General features: G+C 45.9%; 1 protein-coding gene across 1 annotated transcript in view; it reads left to right on the top strand.

Annotated features, from left to right (window-relative positions):
- ACOT9 (acyl-CoA thioesterase 9) overlaps positions 1–13,857 on the top strand; it is a 77,443-nt gene that overhangs the window by 13,247 nt on the left and 50,339 nt on the right. Inside the window, exon 2 of the mRNA XM_030933953.1 lies at positions 8,741–8,901. The gene's annotated coding sequence lies outside the window, so the exon portion shown is untranslated. The remainder of the gene's footprint in view (positions 1–8,740; positions 8,902–13,857) is intronic.

Raw genomic sequence — 13,857 nt, 5'->3', positions numbered from 1 at the left:
CTTGGGAGGCTGAGGCAGGAGAATTGCTTGAACTCAGGAGGTGGAGGTTGCAGTGAGCCGAGATCTTGCCACTGCATTCCAACCTAGGTGACAGAGTGAGACTCCATCTCAAAAAAAAAAAAAAAAAAAAAAAGTATCAGCTCTTTGAATCTAGGTATAGAGGTTACTCAGTAAGAAGATCATAGTAAATAATTGCCTGTTAGTGCACAAAGCATAAGGCACCCCCTCTTTTCTCTGTGGCCTCTGGGTACATGCAGATTTTAAAGTTTAAAATTCAGCTTACCAACCTTTGTACCATTTGTCAACCGGCAATTAAATGTTAACAGTGAATCCAGGAAAATAGAGGATGCTTCAAAGAAGGAAATGTGAGAGTACACTGCACCCAAGCAGCCTCTGGCCTGAGGAACAAGGAACAGACCCATGTTCTGGCCCTGGTGCGAGTGAATGTTTGGCATAGTCTGTCTGCTGGCAACAACAGAGGTTATTACCTGAAAACTCATTCTGGAGGTGGAGGATGTTGGGGTGACTCATTCCTTTTGGGAGGATGATGAGGTAGGGGAAGGGTGCAGAAAGATCAAAAGGGGGCCCAGGACCATAGGACTGAGAGAAGTGTAGTACATTTTAGGGTCTCCTTATAAGATTAATTATATGGGGTACTACAGCAGAGGGAAAACAAAATATGCAACCAGCATTTCTTCCATTTCTTTGTGCCTACTGTGAGTGGTATTCCTTGTTTGGCATTTTACAAATGTGATTTCATTTAGTTTTTTTTTTTTTTTTGAGATGGAGTCTTGCTCTGTCACCCAGGCTAGGGTGCAGTGGCGCGATCTCGGCTCACTGCAACCTCCGCCTCCTGGGTTCAAGTGATTCTCCTGCCTCAGCTTCCTGAGTGGCTGGAATTACAGGCGCACGCCACCACACCTGGCTAATTTTTGTACTTTTAGTAGAGACAGGGTTTCACTAAGTTGGCCAGTATGGTCACGAACTGCTGACCCCAAGTGATCCTCCCGCCTCGGCATCCCAAAGTGCTGGGATTACAGGTGTGAGCCACCACGCCCGGTCCTGGCCTCATTTAGTCTTAATTACCATGTATGGTTACTTATTGTTTAATTATGTCCTACTTTCTCATCTGGAGTCTATTAAATTAGAAAATATTTGTTGTACTCTGAAAAGGAGAGATTAATTGTACATTTCCATTCTAGAGCTTCAGGGAAAACTGGGAATAAAACCAGCCATTTAAATAAAACTCATCTGGATGAATATGATCTGGAAGTATAAAGGTTTTCTTCAAAGCCCTACATCCTCTGCTGTTGAGATTTCTGTCATCTTAGAAGCATAGAAAGTAATTCTGTAGTCCCAATCCCTCATCTAAAAGTTAAGAAAACTGAAGCCCAGAGGAGGTAAAGTACATGTCCCAGGTCACCCAGCTAGAAAGTGACAGATAGTTGACTAGAAACCTCATTAAAAAGGCCAGGTGCGGTGGCTCGTGCCTGTAAACCCAGCATGTTGGGAGGCCGAGGCTGATGGATCACCTGAGGTCGGGAGTTCGAGACCAGCCTGACCAATGTGGAAAAACCCCGTCTCTACTAAAATTACAAAAAATTAGCTGGACGTGGTGGCACATGCCTGTAATCCCAGCTACTTGGGAGGCTGAGGTAGAAGAATTGCTTGAACTCGGAACGTGGAGGTTGAGGTGAGCTGAGATCGCGCCGTTGCACTCCAGCCTGGGCAAGAGAAAAGAAACCTCATTAAAAAAGAAAGAGAATCAGAAGTACAGCTGAGATTTACTGACCTTTTTTTTTTTTTTTTTTTTGAGATGGAGTCTTGCTCTGTCGGCCAGGCTGGAGTACGGTGGCACGATCTCAGCTCACTGCAACCTCTGTCTCTCGGGTTCAAGCCATTCTCCTGCCTCAGTCTCCTTAGTAGCTGGGATTACAGGCACATGCCACCATCCCCAGCTAATTTTTTGTATGTTTAGTAGAGACGAGGTTTCACCATGTTGGCCAGGCTGGTCCCAAACTCCTGACCTCAAGTGATCTGCCTTGTCTCTGCCTGCCAAAGTGTTGGGATTACAGGTGTGAGACACCACGCCTGGCTAGTTTACTGACTTTGAAGTCAAGAAATCTTTTACTGTACCACTGTGCAATTATGACCCTCATAGATTTTCTGGCAGAAATGGTAAATAAAAAAACAGACGTGGCCGGGTGCGGTGGCTCACGCCTGTAATCCCAGCACTTTGGGAGGCCGAGGCGGGTGGATCACAAGGTCAAGAGCTTGAGACCGTCATGGCCAACATGGTGAAACCCCATCTCTATTAAAAACACAAAAAAATTTAGCTGGCGTCGTAGCATGCGCCTGTAGTCCCAGCTACTCGGGAGGCTGAGGCAGGAGAATCGCTTGAACCCAGGAGGTGGAGGTTGTAGTGAGCCGAGATCGCACCATAGCACTCCAGCCTGCACGACAGAGCGAGATTCCGTCTCAAAAAAAAAACAAAAAAAATCCTCTCTAAAAAAACAGATGTTGTATGAAATATTCTCCAAGGGCTGGAACTTGGGCAAAAATCTGTAAACAATCAAAACACTTGAGTCCACTTCTCACAAATTAAGTTTCACTAGCACACGTCTTGTTTTAATGACAACAGGGAGTGCTCTTGACAGTTCCAGTCTCCTCAACCTCTTCCTCTTCCTAGGCCTTTCTCCTCTGCTTTGCATCCCTGTTCCCAATCACAAGAATAGGACTGATAAATAGAGCTCTGCAATATGGGTTAGGAATACCTACAGTTTAAGACAAGTAACAATTGATGGCAGCAGCAGCCTGTCTGGAGCGGCTACTGCAAAGATGCCAGCTGTAGTGGGGGAGGCAAGGTGAGGGCTGCGTGCTCCGTGGAGCTGGCCGGAGCCCCACCGCCTTCTGAGTTGACTGGGTGGGAGCCCCATGCTTTCAGGCACAACTGCAGCCGCACAGCTGCAACCTCCCAGCCACAGCTGCAGACCTGGACGTCCCTGTGCTCTCGCGGGCCAGGAAGCCCCCTGCCCCTCAAGGCTTGGAAGTGTCTGCTCCCGCTGCCTGGCCTCTCCTTGCTCCTGGAGCCCACTCTGGGGCAGGGCAAAGCTGTGGCTGAGCCCAAGAGCTGTCTAGACCCAGCTGGGTGTGCCTGCGCCTGGGGCGCTGCCGACATGCCAGCCCCCTGCCACCTGGCCCCCTCCAGACTTTGGGCACTGACAAGCACAGGAGGGAGGCTGGCGGCGTGGGGCAGGAGACTCTGAGGGCAGCTCGGTGCGGGCCTGCCGGCAGTCCTCTGCAGAAACAGCCTGGGCGCCGTGGACGACATGATTGATGGTGGCAGGAGGCAGACAGGCTCCTGGGTGGAAAGGGGTGGGTTGAAGCCCCACCTTCAAGTCAGGGAGGCCTGAAGCCCGGGAGCTAGGCTGTCAGTCGTGGGTGAAGTCTGTGGCCCAGAGTGAGAACTTAGGGTGATTTTTCTGGGTCAGCCCATGGCCACCCATGGACCAATCAGCATGCACTTCCTTCTGCGCCTAGCCAGTCACACAGACCCTGGGACTACCAGCTGTGGGAAGGAGCTACCCAATTCAGGTCTCCTCGACTCATCAAGACGACCTGCCTGCGGAAAGGAGCTACTCACTTCAAGTTTCCTGAGAGATGTTCTGTCACTCAGTAAGGCTCCTCTTCGCTTTGCTCACCCTGTAGTTGTCCGCGTGCCTCATTCTTCCTGGATGTGGGACGAGAACTCAGGACCCACTTAATGGCGGGCCTGAAAGAGCAGTAACACAAACAGGGCTGAAACACGCCCTCCTCCCCCCACACCCCCCTGCCCCGACTTGTGCGTGATGTGAAGGAGAGAAGTGCTGTGGCCCTTCAGGGAGCCCAGACCTAGGGGCTCCCTGAGCCAGGGCTGTGACACCCTCTTTGGGGCGCTGCGGTTTCTGGTATCTTCAAACTTCCGGGCACCACTGCATTCTCCTTGTCCAGACACAGGTGCCCACAGCAGAAGCCGCTTGTGATTCATCAGATTCAGCTGCAGACTTGCATGGAACCGGCACCTTTGCCGGCACCTGGAGCTGCCCGCCCAGCTGCAGCAGCTGGTGTGTCTGGCTGTGCGCAGTGACCAGACCTTGCATTCGCTCGCCTACACAACCCTCACCGCTCTGTGCCTGGGTCACCCTTGACAGGCGTGGAATCCTGGCTGGTAGCATGAGCTGAGCGCAGCTTGCCAGGCCAAGTCGGTGGAACGAGTCTAGCAAGCCTGATCAAAACTCAGGCAAAGGCACCACTGGTCACAGAGCTTTCTAGCTGGAAAAGCAACACCAGAAGGATCCTGTGACACAATCAACATACTAGGAGATCCCTGCCACCCTGAGAGGCTACAGGAAGCTGCCTCCATCCAGGCCTCTTCACAGAAGGAGAATTGCAGAGATCATAGGATTTTTCTGCTCACAGGAACAGATGGTGTCCGGTCAGGAAGCTAAAACGCTTCAAGGAAAGTGCAATAGGGATTATAATAGTGATGATCTGAGACTCTGATAATGATTCTGAGATGATTCCCAATTCTATGATGAATCATCTCAGAATGACTCTGAGAGGATGATTCCTGATTCTATGATCATTGAGGTAGATCTCACGGTTGGTGAATCTACTTGGTAAAGCTGAGGCATCACAATACCATCGTTTCTTTCTGAGGTGAAAGCTTTCCCAATACTTTCAAAATAGTCTGCAGGCTGCTCTACCTGTGGAGTAGCCATTCTGTATTCCTTCACTTTCCTAATAAACTTGCTTTCCCAGCTGGGTGTGGTGACTCACGCCTGTAATCCCAACATTTTGGGAGGTGGAGGTGGGCAGATCACTTGAGGTCAGGAGTTCAAGACCAGCCTGGTCAACATGGTGAAATGCCATCTCTACTAAAAATACAAAAATTCGCTGGGTGTGGTGGCGGATGCCTGTAATCCCAGCTACTCAGGGGGCTGAGGCAGGAGAATGGCTTGAATCCGGGAGGTGGAGATTGCAGTGAACCGAGATTGTGCCACTGTACCCCAGCCTGGGTGACAGAGCGAGACTCTGTCTCAAAAACAAAACAAAACAAAAACAAAAACAAAAAAAACCAAACTTGCCTTCACTTTAAAAAAATGGTCCACATCTCTTCATTTATGTTCTTCCCTCATAGATAGAATACACACTTATCCTCAGACAGGGATTATGGGTTCTCCCATCCATGCGAGTGACTTAGAGAATGCCAGCCCTTGGCATGACGCCAAAGAGTAGTTGACTCAGTAAGTCCTTTTAGGAAGGTGGAGCTAAGTGTACTTGTGTGGCGGAAAAAGCAGTGTTTTTTTTGTTGTTGTTGTTTTTGGCCAGGCACATTTAGATTCAAATCTCAGTACTGCCAGTTACCAGCTGTGTGATTTTAGACAAGGTACTTGAATTTGAGTGTGATTATGTGTAAAATGAAGTGAATAATAATGACTTCCTCCTCCTAGGGTTGTAAATACTAAATGATGTTGTAAAGCCCTTTGTAGAGTGCCTAGAATATAATAGGCACCCTCTAAATGTTTGTTCCTTTCTGGCTACCTGGCGATATAAGGATTCCAACTACTTTGGGGTTAGGAAGAACAGCTGCGAATGGCCTAATGGGGCCCTAAAGTTGTTTTATCCTGCCCTTATATACAGGACCATTATCTTATTCATTGACCTTTGGCATGAAGCATTGACCTTCCTCACGAATAATAAATGTGTAATGATTCTTGTTTGCCAACCAATGAGGTATGGCTCAATAGTCATAGAATCAGAAATCATTAGAGTATGGATAATCAGTATTGTAAACCCCGTTGCACTTTCCTGGGAGCATTTTATCTGCCTGGCCAGACACCATGTGAACATGGTTCAATCCAGAACATATCACCTGGATAAATTATTTACAAGTCTGTCTCACTTTAGAAGTGGGACTTATTCATGACCTAAATAGCATTCAACTATAATCTACACTTGCAGTTTTTTTTAAAGAAGCAAGCTTACAGAAAAGATGAAAGTAGGAGAAAGTGTTCAAAAGGCCATGATACAAAATATATCAATTCACACAATTTTTGTCACCCAGGCTGGAGTGCAGTGGCACGATCTTGGCTCACTGTAACCTCTGCCTCCCGGGTTCAAGCAGTTCTCCTGCTTCAACCTCCCAAGTAGCTAGAATTACAGGTATGCATCACCAGGCCTGGCTAATTTTTGTATTTTCAGTAGAGACAGGGTTTCACCATGTTGGACAGGCTGGTCTCGAACTCCTGACCTCAAGCGATCCACCTGCCTTGGCCTCCCAAAGTGCTGAGATTACAGGCGTAAGCCACCATACCTGGACCTTTGTTCTTTTTATAGATATTTTACAGATACCAGATAGGGGGAAATTGTGCAGTTAAAATGCTTAGAATCTGGACAGGACAGCAGACATAACCATTTCCCAGACTTTCTATTTTTTTTTTCTTTTTCTTTTAAAAAAATGTCAGAAACCTATTTCTTGCTAAATTTTCCCAAACTTTCTTTCAATACTTAGTCTCTGAAGCCATGGTTAAAAACAAAAATAGGGCCGGGCGTAATCACAGCACTCTGGGAGGCCGAGGCGGGTGGATCACGAGGTCAGGAGATTGAGACCATCCTGGCTAACACGTTGAAACCCTGTCTCTACTAAAAAATACAAAAAAAATTAGCCGGGCATGGTGGCAGGCGCCTGTAGTCCCAGCTACTCAGGAGGCTGTGGCAAGAGGATCACTGGAGCCCAAGTGATCCAAGCCCTTCCTTCCTTCTGTCCTTCCTTCATTCCTTCCTTCCTTCCTTGCTGGAGTCTCACTCTGTTGCCCAGGCATGGAGTGCAGTGGCGTGATCTCAGCTTACTGTAACCTTCACCTCCTAGGTTCAATTGATTCTCCTGCCTCAGCCTCCCAAGCAGCTGGGATTACAGGCACCTGCCACCACGCCCGGCTAAATGTTTGTATTTTTAGTAGAGATGGGGTTTCACCATATTGCCCAGGCTGGTTTCGAACTCCTGAGTTCAGGCAATCCACCCGCCTTGGCCTCCCAAAGGGCTGGGATTACAGGCATGAGCCACTGCGCCTGACCTTGTTTTCCTTTTCTTTGGCCATTTCAAACAATGTTGTTTGAAACAACATTCTTGTGTATGTCCTTGTGTACAGGAGCAAGAATTTATAGGGTATTTACCTAAGACTGGAATGCTGGGTCACAGGGTATACACGTGTTCAACTTTGTGAAATAGTGCTAACTTGTTCTCCAAGGTGATCATACCAATTTACAGCCTGCACTAGCAGTGAATGAGAATTCTTGGTGCTCTCTGTTATCACCAATAGTTGATATTTTCAGACCTTTTGGTTTTGCTTATCTGATGGGTATGAAATGGTATCTTATCATGGTTTAAATTTGATTAATGTGATAGTGATCTTTTCATACGTTTATTGGCCATATATTTTTCTTCTTCTGTAAAATTCTAACTTATGACTTTTGTCCTTTTTTTCTTTGAGACAGAGTCTCACTCTGTTACCCAGGCTGGAGTGTAATGGCATGATCTCAGCTCCCCACAACCTCTGCCTTCCAGGTGATTCTCCCTGCCTCTCAAGTGATTCTCCTGCCTCAGCCTCCCGAGCAGCTGGGATTACAGGTGCCCGCCACCACACCCAGCTAATTTTTTTGTATTTTTAGTAGAGATGGGGTTTCACCATGTTGACCAGGCTGGTCTTGAACTCCTGAGCTCAGGTGATCTGCCTACTTTGGCCTCCCAAACTGCTGGAATTACAGACGTGAGCCACCGCGCTGGGCTGACTTTTGTCCATTTTTGATTGATTTGTTTTTCTTTTTCTTATTCATTTGTAGTAGCCCTTTTATTTAATTCATTATTCTAATCCCTCCCCTTTTGTTATTTTTGTTACAGACATGTACTGAATCTGTGGCTAGGATACTTTTTTGTCAATAGTGTCTTTGGTCATATGGAAGTCTTTCAATTTAAAGTAGTCAAGTTTGGCCAGGTGCAGTGGCTCATGCCTGTAATCTCAGCACTTGGGAGGTTGAGGTGGGAGGATCCCTTGAGTCCAGGAGTTTGAGACCAGCCTGGGCAACATGGCAGACCCTGTCTCTACTAAAAATTTAAAAAATGAGTTGGGTGTGGTGGTGCACACATGTGGTCCCAGCTACTCAGCAGGCTGAGGTGGGAGGATTCCTTGAATCCAGGAAGTTGAGGATGCAGTGACCTGTGATACTGCCACTGCACTCCAACCTGGGCAAAAGAGTGAGACCCTGTCTCAAAAAAAAAAAAAAAAGTCAAATTTATCAATGCATTTTAAACTGAGACTATGTTATTGGGTACAAGCAAGTTCAAAGTTTTTATATTATGTCACCCAGCTGGAGTACAGTGGCACAATTCCAGCTCACTGCAACGTCAGCCTCCCAGGTTCAAGCGATTCTCCTGCCTCAGCCCCTGAGTAGCTGGGATTACAGGCGCCTGTCACCACGCCCAGCAACGTTTTTGTATTTTTATAGAGATGGGTTTCACTATGTTGGCCAGGCTGGTCTTGAATTCCTGACCTCATGATCTGCCTGCCTTGGCCTCCCAAAGTGCTGGGATTACAGGCATGAGCCACCGTGCCCGGCCAATACACCTTTATTTTTGTAAGTATTTACCTGATAAGCCTTTTTCCTAATCTTTACTTTCAGTCTTACTGTATCTTTATTTCAGTGCCATACCAAGGACAAGACAGCAGGAATGGTCCACTCCAGTTGCAGACAATAATGACCCTGTAGCTCCAGCATCAGCTCACCATTCTGATTTTGAATTTCATGCTTATTACTGTCCTGTCATCACCTACTGTTTCCATGGTAGACTGGACTAAGAGATGGGTAAGAATGATACATGTGTAAGGATGTAACCAATAAATGAGACAGACTCACATCCACCTGAAAGGACACAATGAAATAGTAGTAAGAAGTCCAGAATCGATTTTTGCCAAAGTACAGTGTAAAGAAGTGGAAATAAAGTTTCCTTATTTACTGGCTTTAGATAGAGAAAAGAGTCCTAGATTACGAAAATTAAATGCAGACATAGGGTTCTGAGATGATAATTTTCAAGTCATTTTATTTGCAATGTTGGTGGGGAGCCTGTCAATTAAGTTAGAACTATCTGTCATTCATTACTTTATAATTTACCAGAGTAAAAATAAATGTAGAATACACTTGTCCCCATGGGGCGACAAACCAAAAAGGGAGAAATATTGTCTGAAGGCTTGGAAAATGCTGAATACGTACATGAAAGGGAACTTGAATATTCCAATTTGAGGCCCCGTGATCATCTAGGTTTCTAGATGATTTCTCATTTCCAAGTTTGAGTCCTCTGACTTCAGAATCCCCTGATTCCACCACTGATTGCTGTTATCAATGACTGGGGTCATGAGCCTACTTTCAAATCTACCTCATTATCAGTTTTTCACAGCAAGTCTCGGGTGCAGGACTGCGCCCTCTGGTGGAGAAGAACACAACTAACTACACATCCGATAACAGCCATTACTTTTTTTTGTTTGGTCATTACTTTCAGTGGCAAAAACTGCAATTATTTTTGCACCAACCTAATATTTGGTAGATGTGTGCTAGCTATCAATTGCTGGCCATTTGACTTTTTGGAGAGTTACTTAATGTCTCTAAACCACAATTTCCTTATCTATAAAATGGTAGTACTGACCTCATACAGTTGTTGTATTAAATAAGATTAGTGCTTATTTAAGGAGTTAGTGCTCAATAAACAATACTATCCATACTATTATTTGGTCAGTTTTTTTTTTTTTTTAGACAGAATCTTGCTCTGTCACCTAGTCTGGAGTGCAGTAGCACAATCTTGGCTCACTGCAACCTCTGCCTCCCAGGTTCAAGCAATTCTCCTGTCTCAGCCTCCCAAGTAGCTGGGACTACAGGCGTGTGCCACCACACTCAGCTAATTTTTGTATTTTTGGTAGAGATGGGGTTTCATCCTGTTGGCCAGGCTGGTCTCAAACTCCTGACCTCAAGTGATCCACCCGTCTTGGCCCCCTAAAGTGCTGGGATTACAGGAATAAGCCACTGTGCCTGGCCCAATCCTGTAATTTTTACCCTGGCAGATTTTTACTAATTATGTTAAACAACAATACAGAAATTCAATAGGAACCCCTTTTAAAAATACCAACTAGTGCCTGGGCGTGCGCGGTGGCTCATACCTGTAATCCCAGCACTTCGGGAGGCTGAGGCAGGTGAAACACTTGAGGTCCGCAGTTCAAGACCAGCTTGGCCAATATGGTAAAACCCCATCTCTACTAAAAATATAAAAGTTAGCCGGGCGTGGTGGTGGGTGCCTGTAATCCCAGTTACTTGGGAGGCTGAAGCAGGAGAATCACTTGAACTCAGGAGCCGGAGGTTGCAGTGAGCCGAGATTGTGCCATCACACTGCAGCCTGGGCAACAAGAGTGAAACTCCGTCTCAAAACAACAACGACAACAATAAAACAAACCAACTAGTAAGAGTTGCTTCTGGTGATATTCTTTATGACTTTGCTGACCCCAAATGTAACCAGCCCTATCACCTTTCACTTGAAAAATTCATTACTTTTAACCAAAAGGCCTTGGGACTAACCCAGTCATCAGCAATGGAGGATTCCAATATTGGTGCCTTCAACCGTCAGTATTTTTCTTGTATTCTGACTTCTTCTTGCCTAGTGGTTCACGAGTTAGATATCTAAGCCCTGGAACAGGACAGAAAGGTACATCAGGGGCTGGCACTCTGGTGGGAGGTGATATATGGACCTATGGCCCCTGCTCTGATGAAATCTGACAATTTCTTTGTGTGTGGGAGGGGTAAGGGAAATCAGATAAATCTGTCTTCTAGCTGAATAGGAGGGCTATCACTCAAAATGAGCTCTGACCTCTTGGTTAGTCCAAGCTCTTGGTTCTTGGTCTCACTGGTCAATCCAACCATGAATCAGGGCCGAGATTAGGAAGAGGCAAGTGAGACATTCACCTGTGCAGAATTTAAAGGGGTGCAAAACCCCCAATAATCAAGATAAATAATATTTCAATGGAATATTAGAAAAATCAAATTTGCATTCAAGGCAAATGCCTCACTTGCCACATCCTGGTCCTGACCCTGGCCCTGCTTGATATAACTGCTTCTATAATTAGTCACAAGTGAAGGGAAGTAAGTAGTGAGATCAGTTATAGGCTGGGCATCAGACATCAGTAACAATCAGGGATTGCTCAATCCTCAATCTCCCAAGTGCCATGAGAGGCAAGGAGTTGAGATGATCATGGAATAGAGGATTGGGGTGGGAGGGTATGGAATAATATGCACCTGTTCTGTACATCTACTAACATTTACCCAATGTCTGGACTGAGAAGCGGAGTTATTTTTTCTCATTACAATGTCGGGGTGGACATCCTCCCCCAGGCACATGGAATGGCATATGGCAGCATCCTGCATTTGTGTTTGTAGAATACGTGCCTTAAACAGCCTTGGAGGACTACTACTCTGGTTTAGGGCTGCAAACCACTGTGTCATTGAAGGAACTGGCAATATTTAACTGAACTCAAGAAGATGGAAGGAAAGGAGTGGCAAAGATTTAAACTTGAAGGCTTGTACAAGAAAGTGGGACTAGGCCAGGCGTGGTGGCTCATGCCTGTAATCCCAGCACTTTGGGAGGCTGAGGCGGGTGGATCAGAAGGTCAGGAGATCGAGACCATCTTGGCTAACATGGTGAAACCCCATCTCTACTGAAAATACAAAAAATTAGCTGGGCATGGTGGCATGCACCTGTAGTCCCAGCTACTCGGGAGGCTGAGCCAGGAGAATCGCTTGAACTCGGGAGGCGGAGGTTGCAGTGAGCCGAGATCGCGCCACTGCACTCCAGCCTGGGCAACAGAGCAAGACTCCATCTCAAAAAAAAAAAAAAAAAAAAAGAAAGAAAGAAAGTGGGACTAGACTTAGACTTATTCTGTGTCATATCAGGGGTAGTTCCAGGAAGCAGATATTAGCTCCACGTAAAGAAAAATGTTTAATAACAAGAATGGGGAGCTTCTGGAAAAAGGGTTACAAAAAGGCATTTCTACTTTATGGGGCAGATTTGCTGAACCTGTTTTTTTTTTTTTTTTTTTTTTACACAGTCTCGCTCTGTTGCCCAGGCTGGAATGCAGTGGTATGATCACAGAGCACTGTAGCCTCAACCTCTGGGCTCAAGTGATCCTCCCACCTCAGCCTTTCGAGTAGTTGGGACCCCAGGTACGCACCACCACACCCGGCTATTTTATTTTATTTTGTGTTGTAGAAACAGGGTCTCACTATATTACCCAGGCTGGTCTCAAACTCCTGAGATCCAGTGATCCTCCCACCTTGGCTTCCCAAAGTGCTGGGATTACAGGCGTGAGCCACCACACCCAGTCTGAACCTGTTCTTATAGGGTTGTTGCCAATTCCAATATTCTATTCTTTTTTCTAGATTGGCTGCCAGGAAACGTTTGACTCTTATTATATTACTATAAGCATCTTAGGTCACTTCCGTAAAAATAGCCCTCAGAGTCAGAGGGGAGAGCAGTGTGGAATTTTCTGATTCATCTCTGCCTCAAATCATAAAAAAACTTGCTTAACTGATTATTGTAAAAAGTTTGATTCTTTTTTCTTTCTTTTTGTACTGTATCTTTCTTTTCTAAAAGTTGCAGCTTGATTTACCAATTGGAAAACATGTTCTCTTTTCTCAGAACATGTGCTTAGCCATGCAAATTGCTGTGGTGTATATTCATAGCCCTTGAGAGATGGTGTAGGGGGCTGAAAAATATCTTGGCTGGCTTTTAGGAGCCTTGGATTATAGTTCTGGCTCTGCCACTATGGCCTTAGGCAAGTCTTTTAAGTTCACTAAGTCATATTTTCCTTAAAAACATTGTTTGTTTGGTTTTTGAGATGCAGTCTCGCTTTATCGCCCAGGCTGGAATGCTATCACAGTTCACTGCAGCTTGGACCTCCTGGGCTCAAGTGACCCTCCTGTCTCAGCCTTTCAAGTAGCTGGGACCACAGGCATGGGCCACCATGCCTGGCTAATTTTTGTATTTTTTGTAGAGACAAGGTCTCATTATGCTGCCCAGGCTGGTCTTGAACTCTTGGGCTCAAGTGATCCTCCCGCCTTGGCCTTCCAAATTGTTGGGATTATAGGTGTGAGCCACCATGCCCAGCCTCATTGTTAAAAAAGTTGTAAAAAAATTTACAAAAACATTTGTATATGAGGAGAGGAGAGAAGGAATAGGATAGTTTTCCAGGTCCCTCAGAGCTCTGAAATGTAAAGTTTGCATCATCACTGAGCTGAGTCCAGCAAAATTGTTTCATGTCTTGATCTCACTTCTTTCCTCACCTCCACCCCCAATCAAATGATGATAGACGGTACGGGGTCAGATAATCAGGTAATGTTACATGACATTTCAGAAAACCACTTTTTTACTTTTTTTTGAGAAGGAGTCTCACTCTGTTGCCCAGGTTGGAGTGCAGTGGCACAATCTAGGCTCACTGCAACCTCCGCCTCCCAGGTTCAAGCAGTTTTCATGCCTCAGCCTCCCAAGTAGCTGGGATCACCGGCATGCGCCACCACGCCTGGCTAATTTTTTGTTGTTGTATTTTTAGTAGAGACGGAGTTTCGCCATGTTGGCCAGGCTGGTCTTGACCACCTGGCCTCAGCTGATCTATCCATCTAGGCCTCCCAAAGTTCTGGAATTACAAGCATCAGCTACTGCGGCTGCCTGAGAAAACCACATTTTAAAAATGGACTTGATGGTAGTCTCCTGAGCTACTAGGCACAACT

The sequence above is a fragment of the Rhinopithecus roxellana genome, chromosome 7 (genome assembly GCF_007565055.1).
Source record: "Rhinopithecus roxellana isolate Shanxi Qingling chromosome 7, ASM756505v1, whole genome shotgun sequence".
Classification (NCBI taxonomy): Eukaryota; Metazoa; Chordata; class Mammalia; order Primates; family Cercopithecidae; genus Rhinopithecus; species Rhinopithecus roxellana.
The sequence above is the reverse complement of the archived record's forward strand: the minus strand, read 5'-3'. Positions and strand labels throughout refer to the sequence as shown.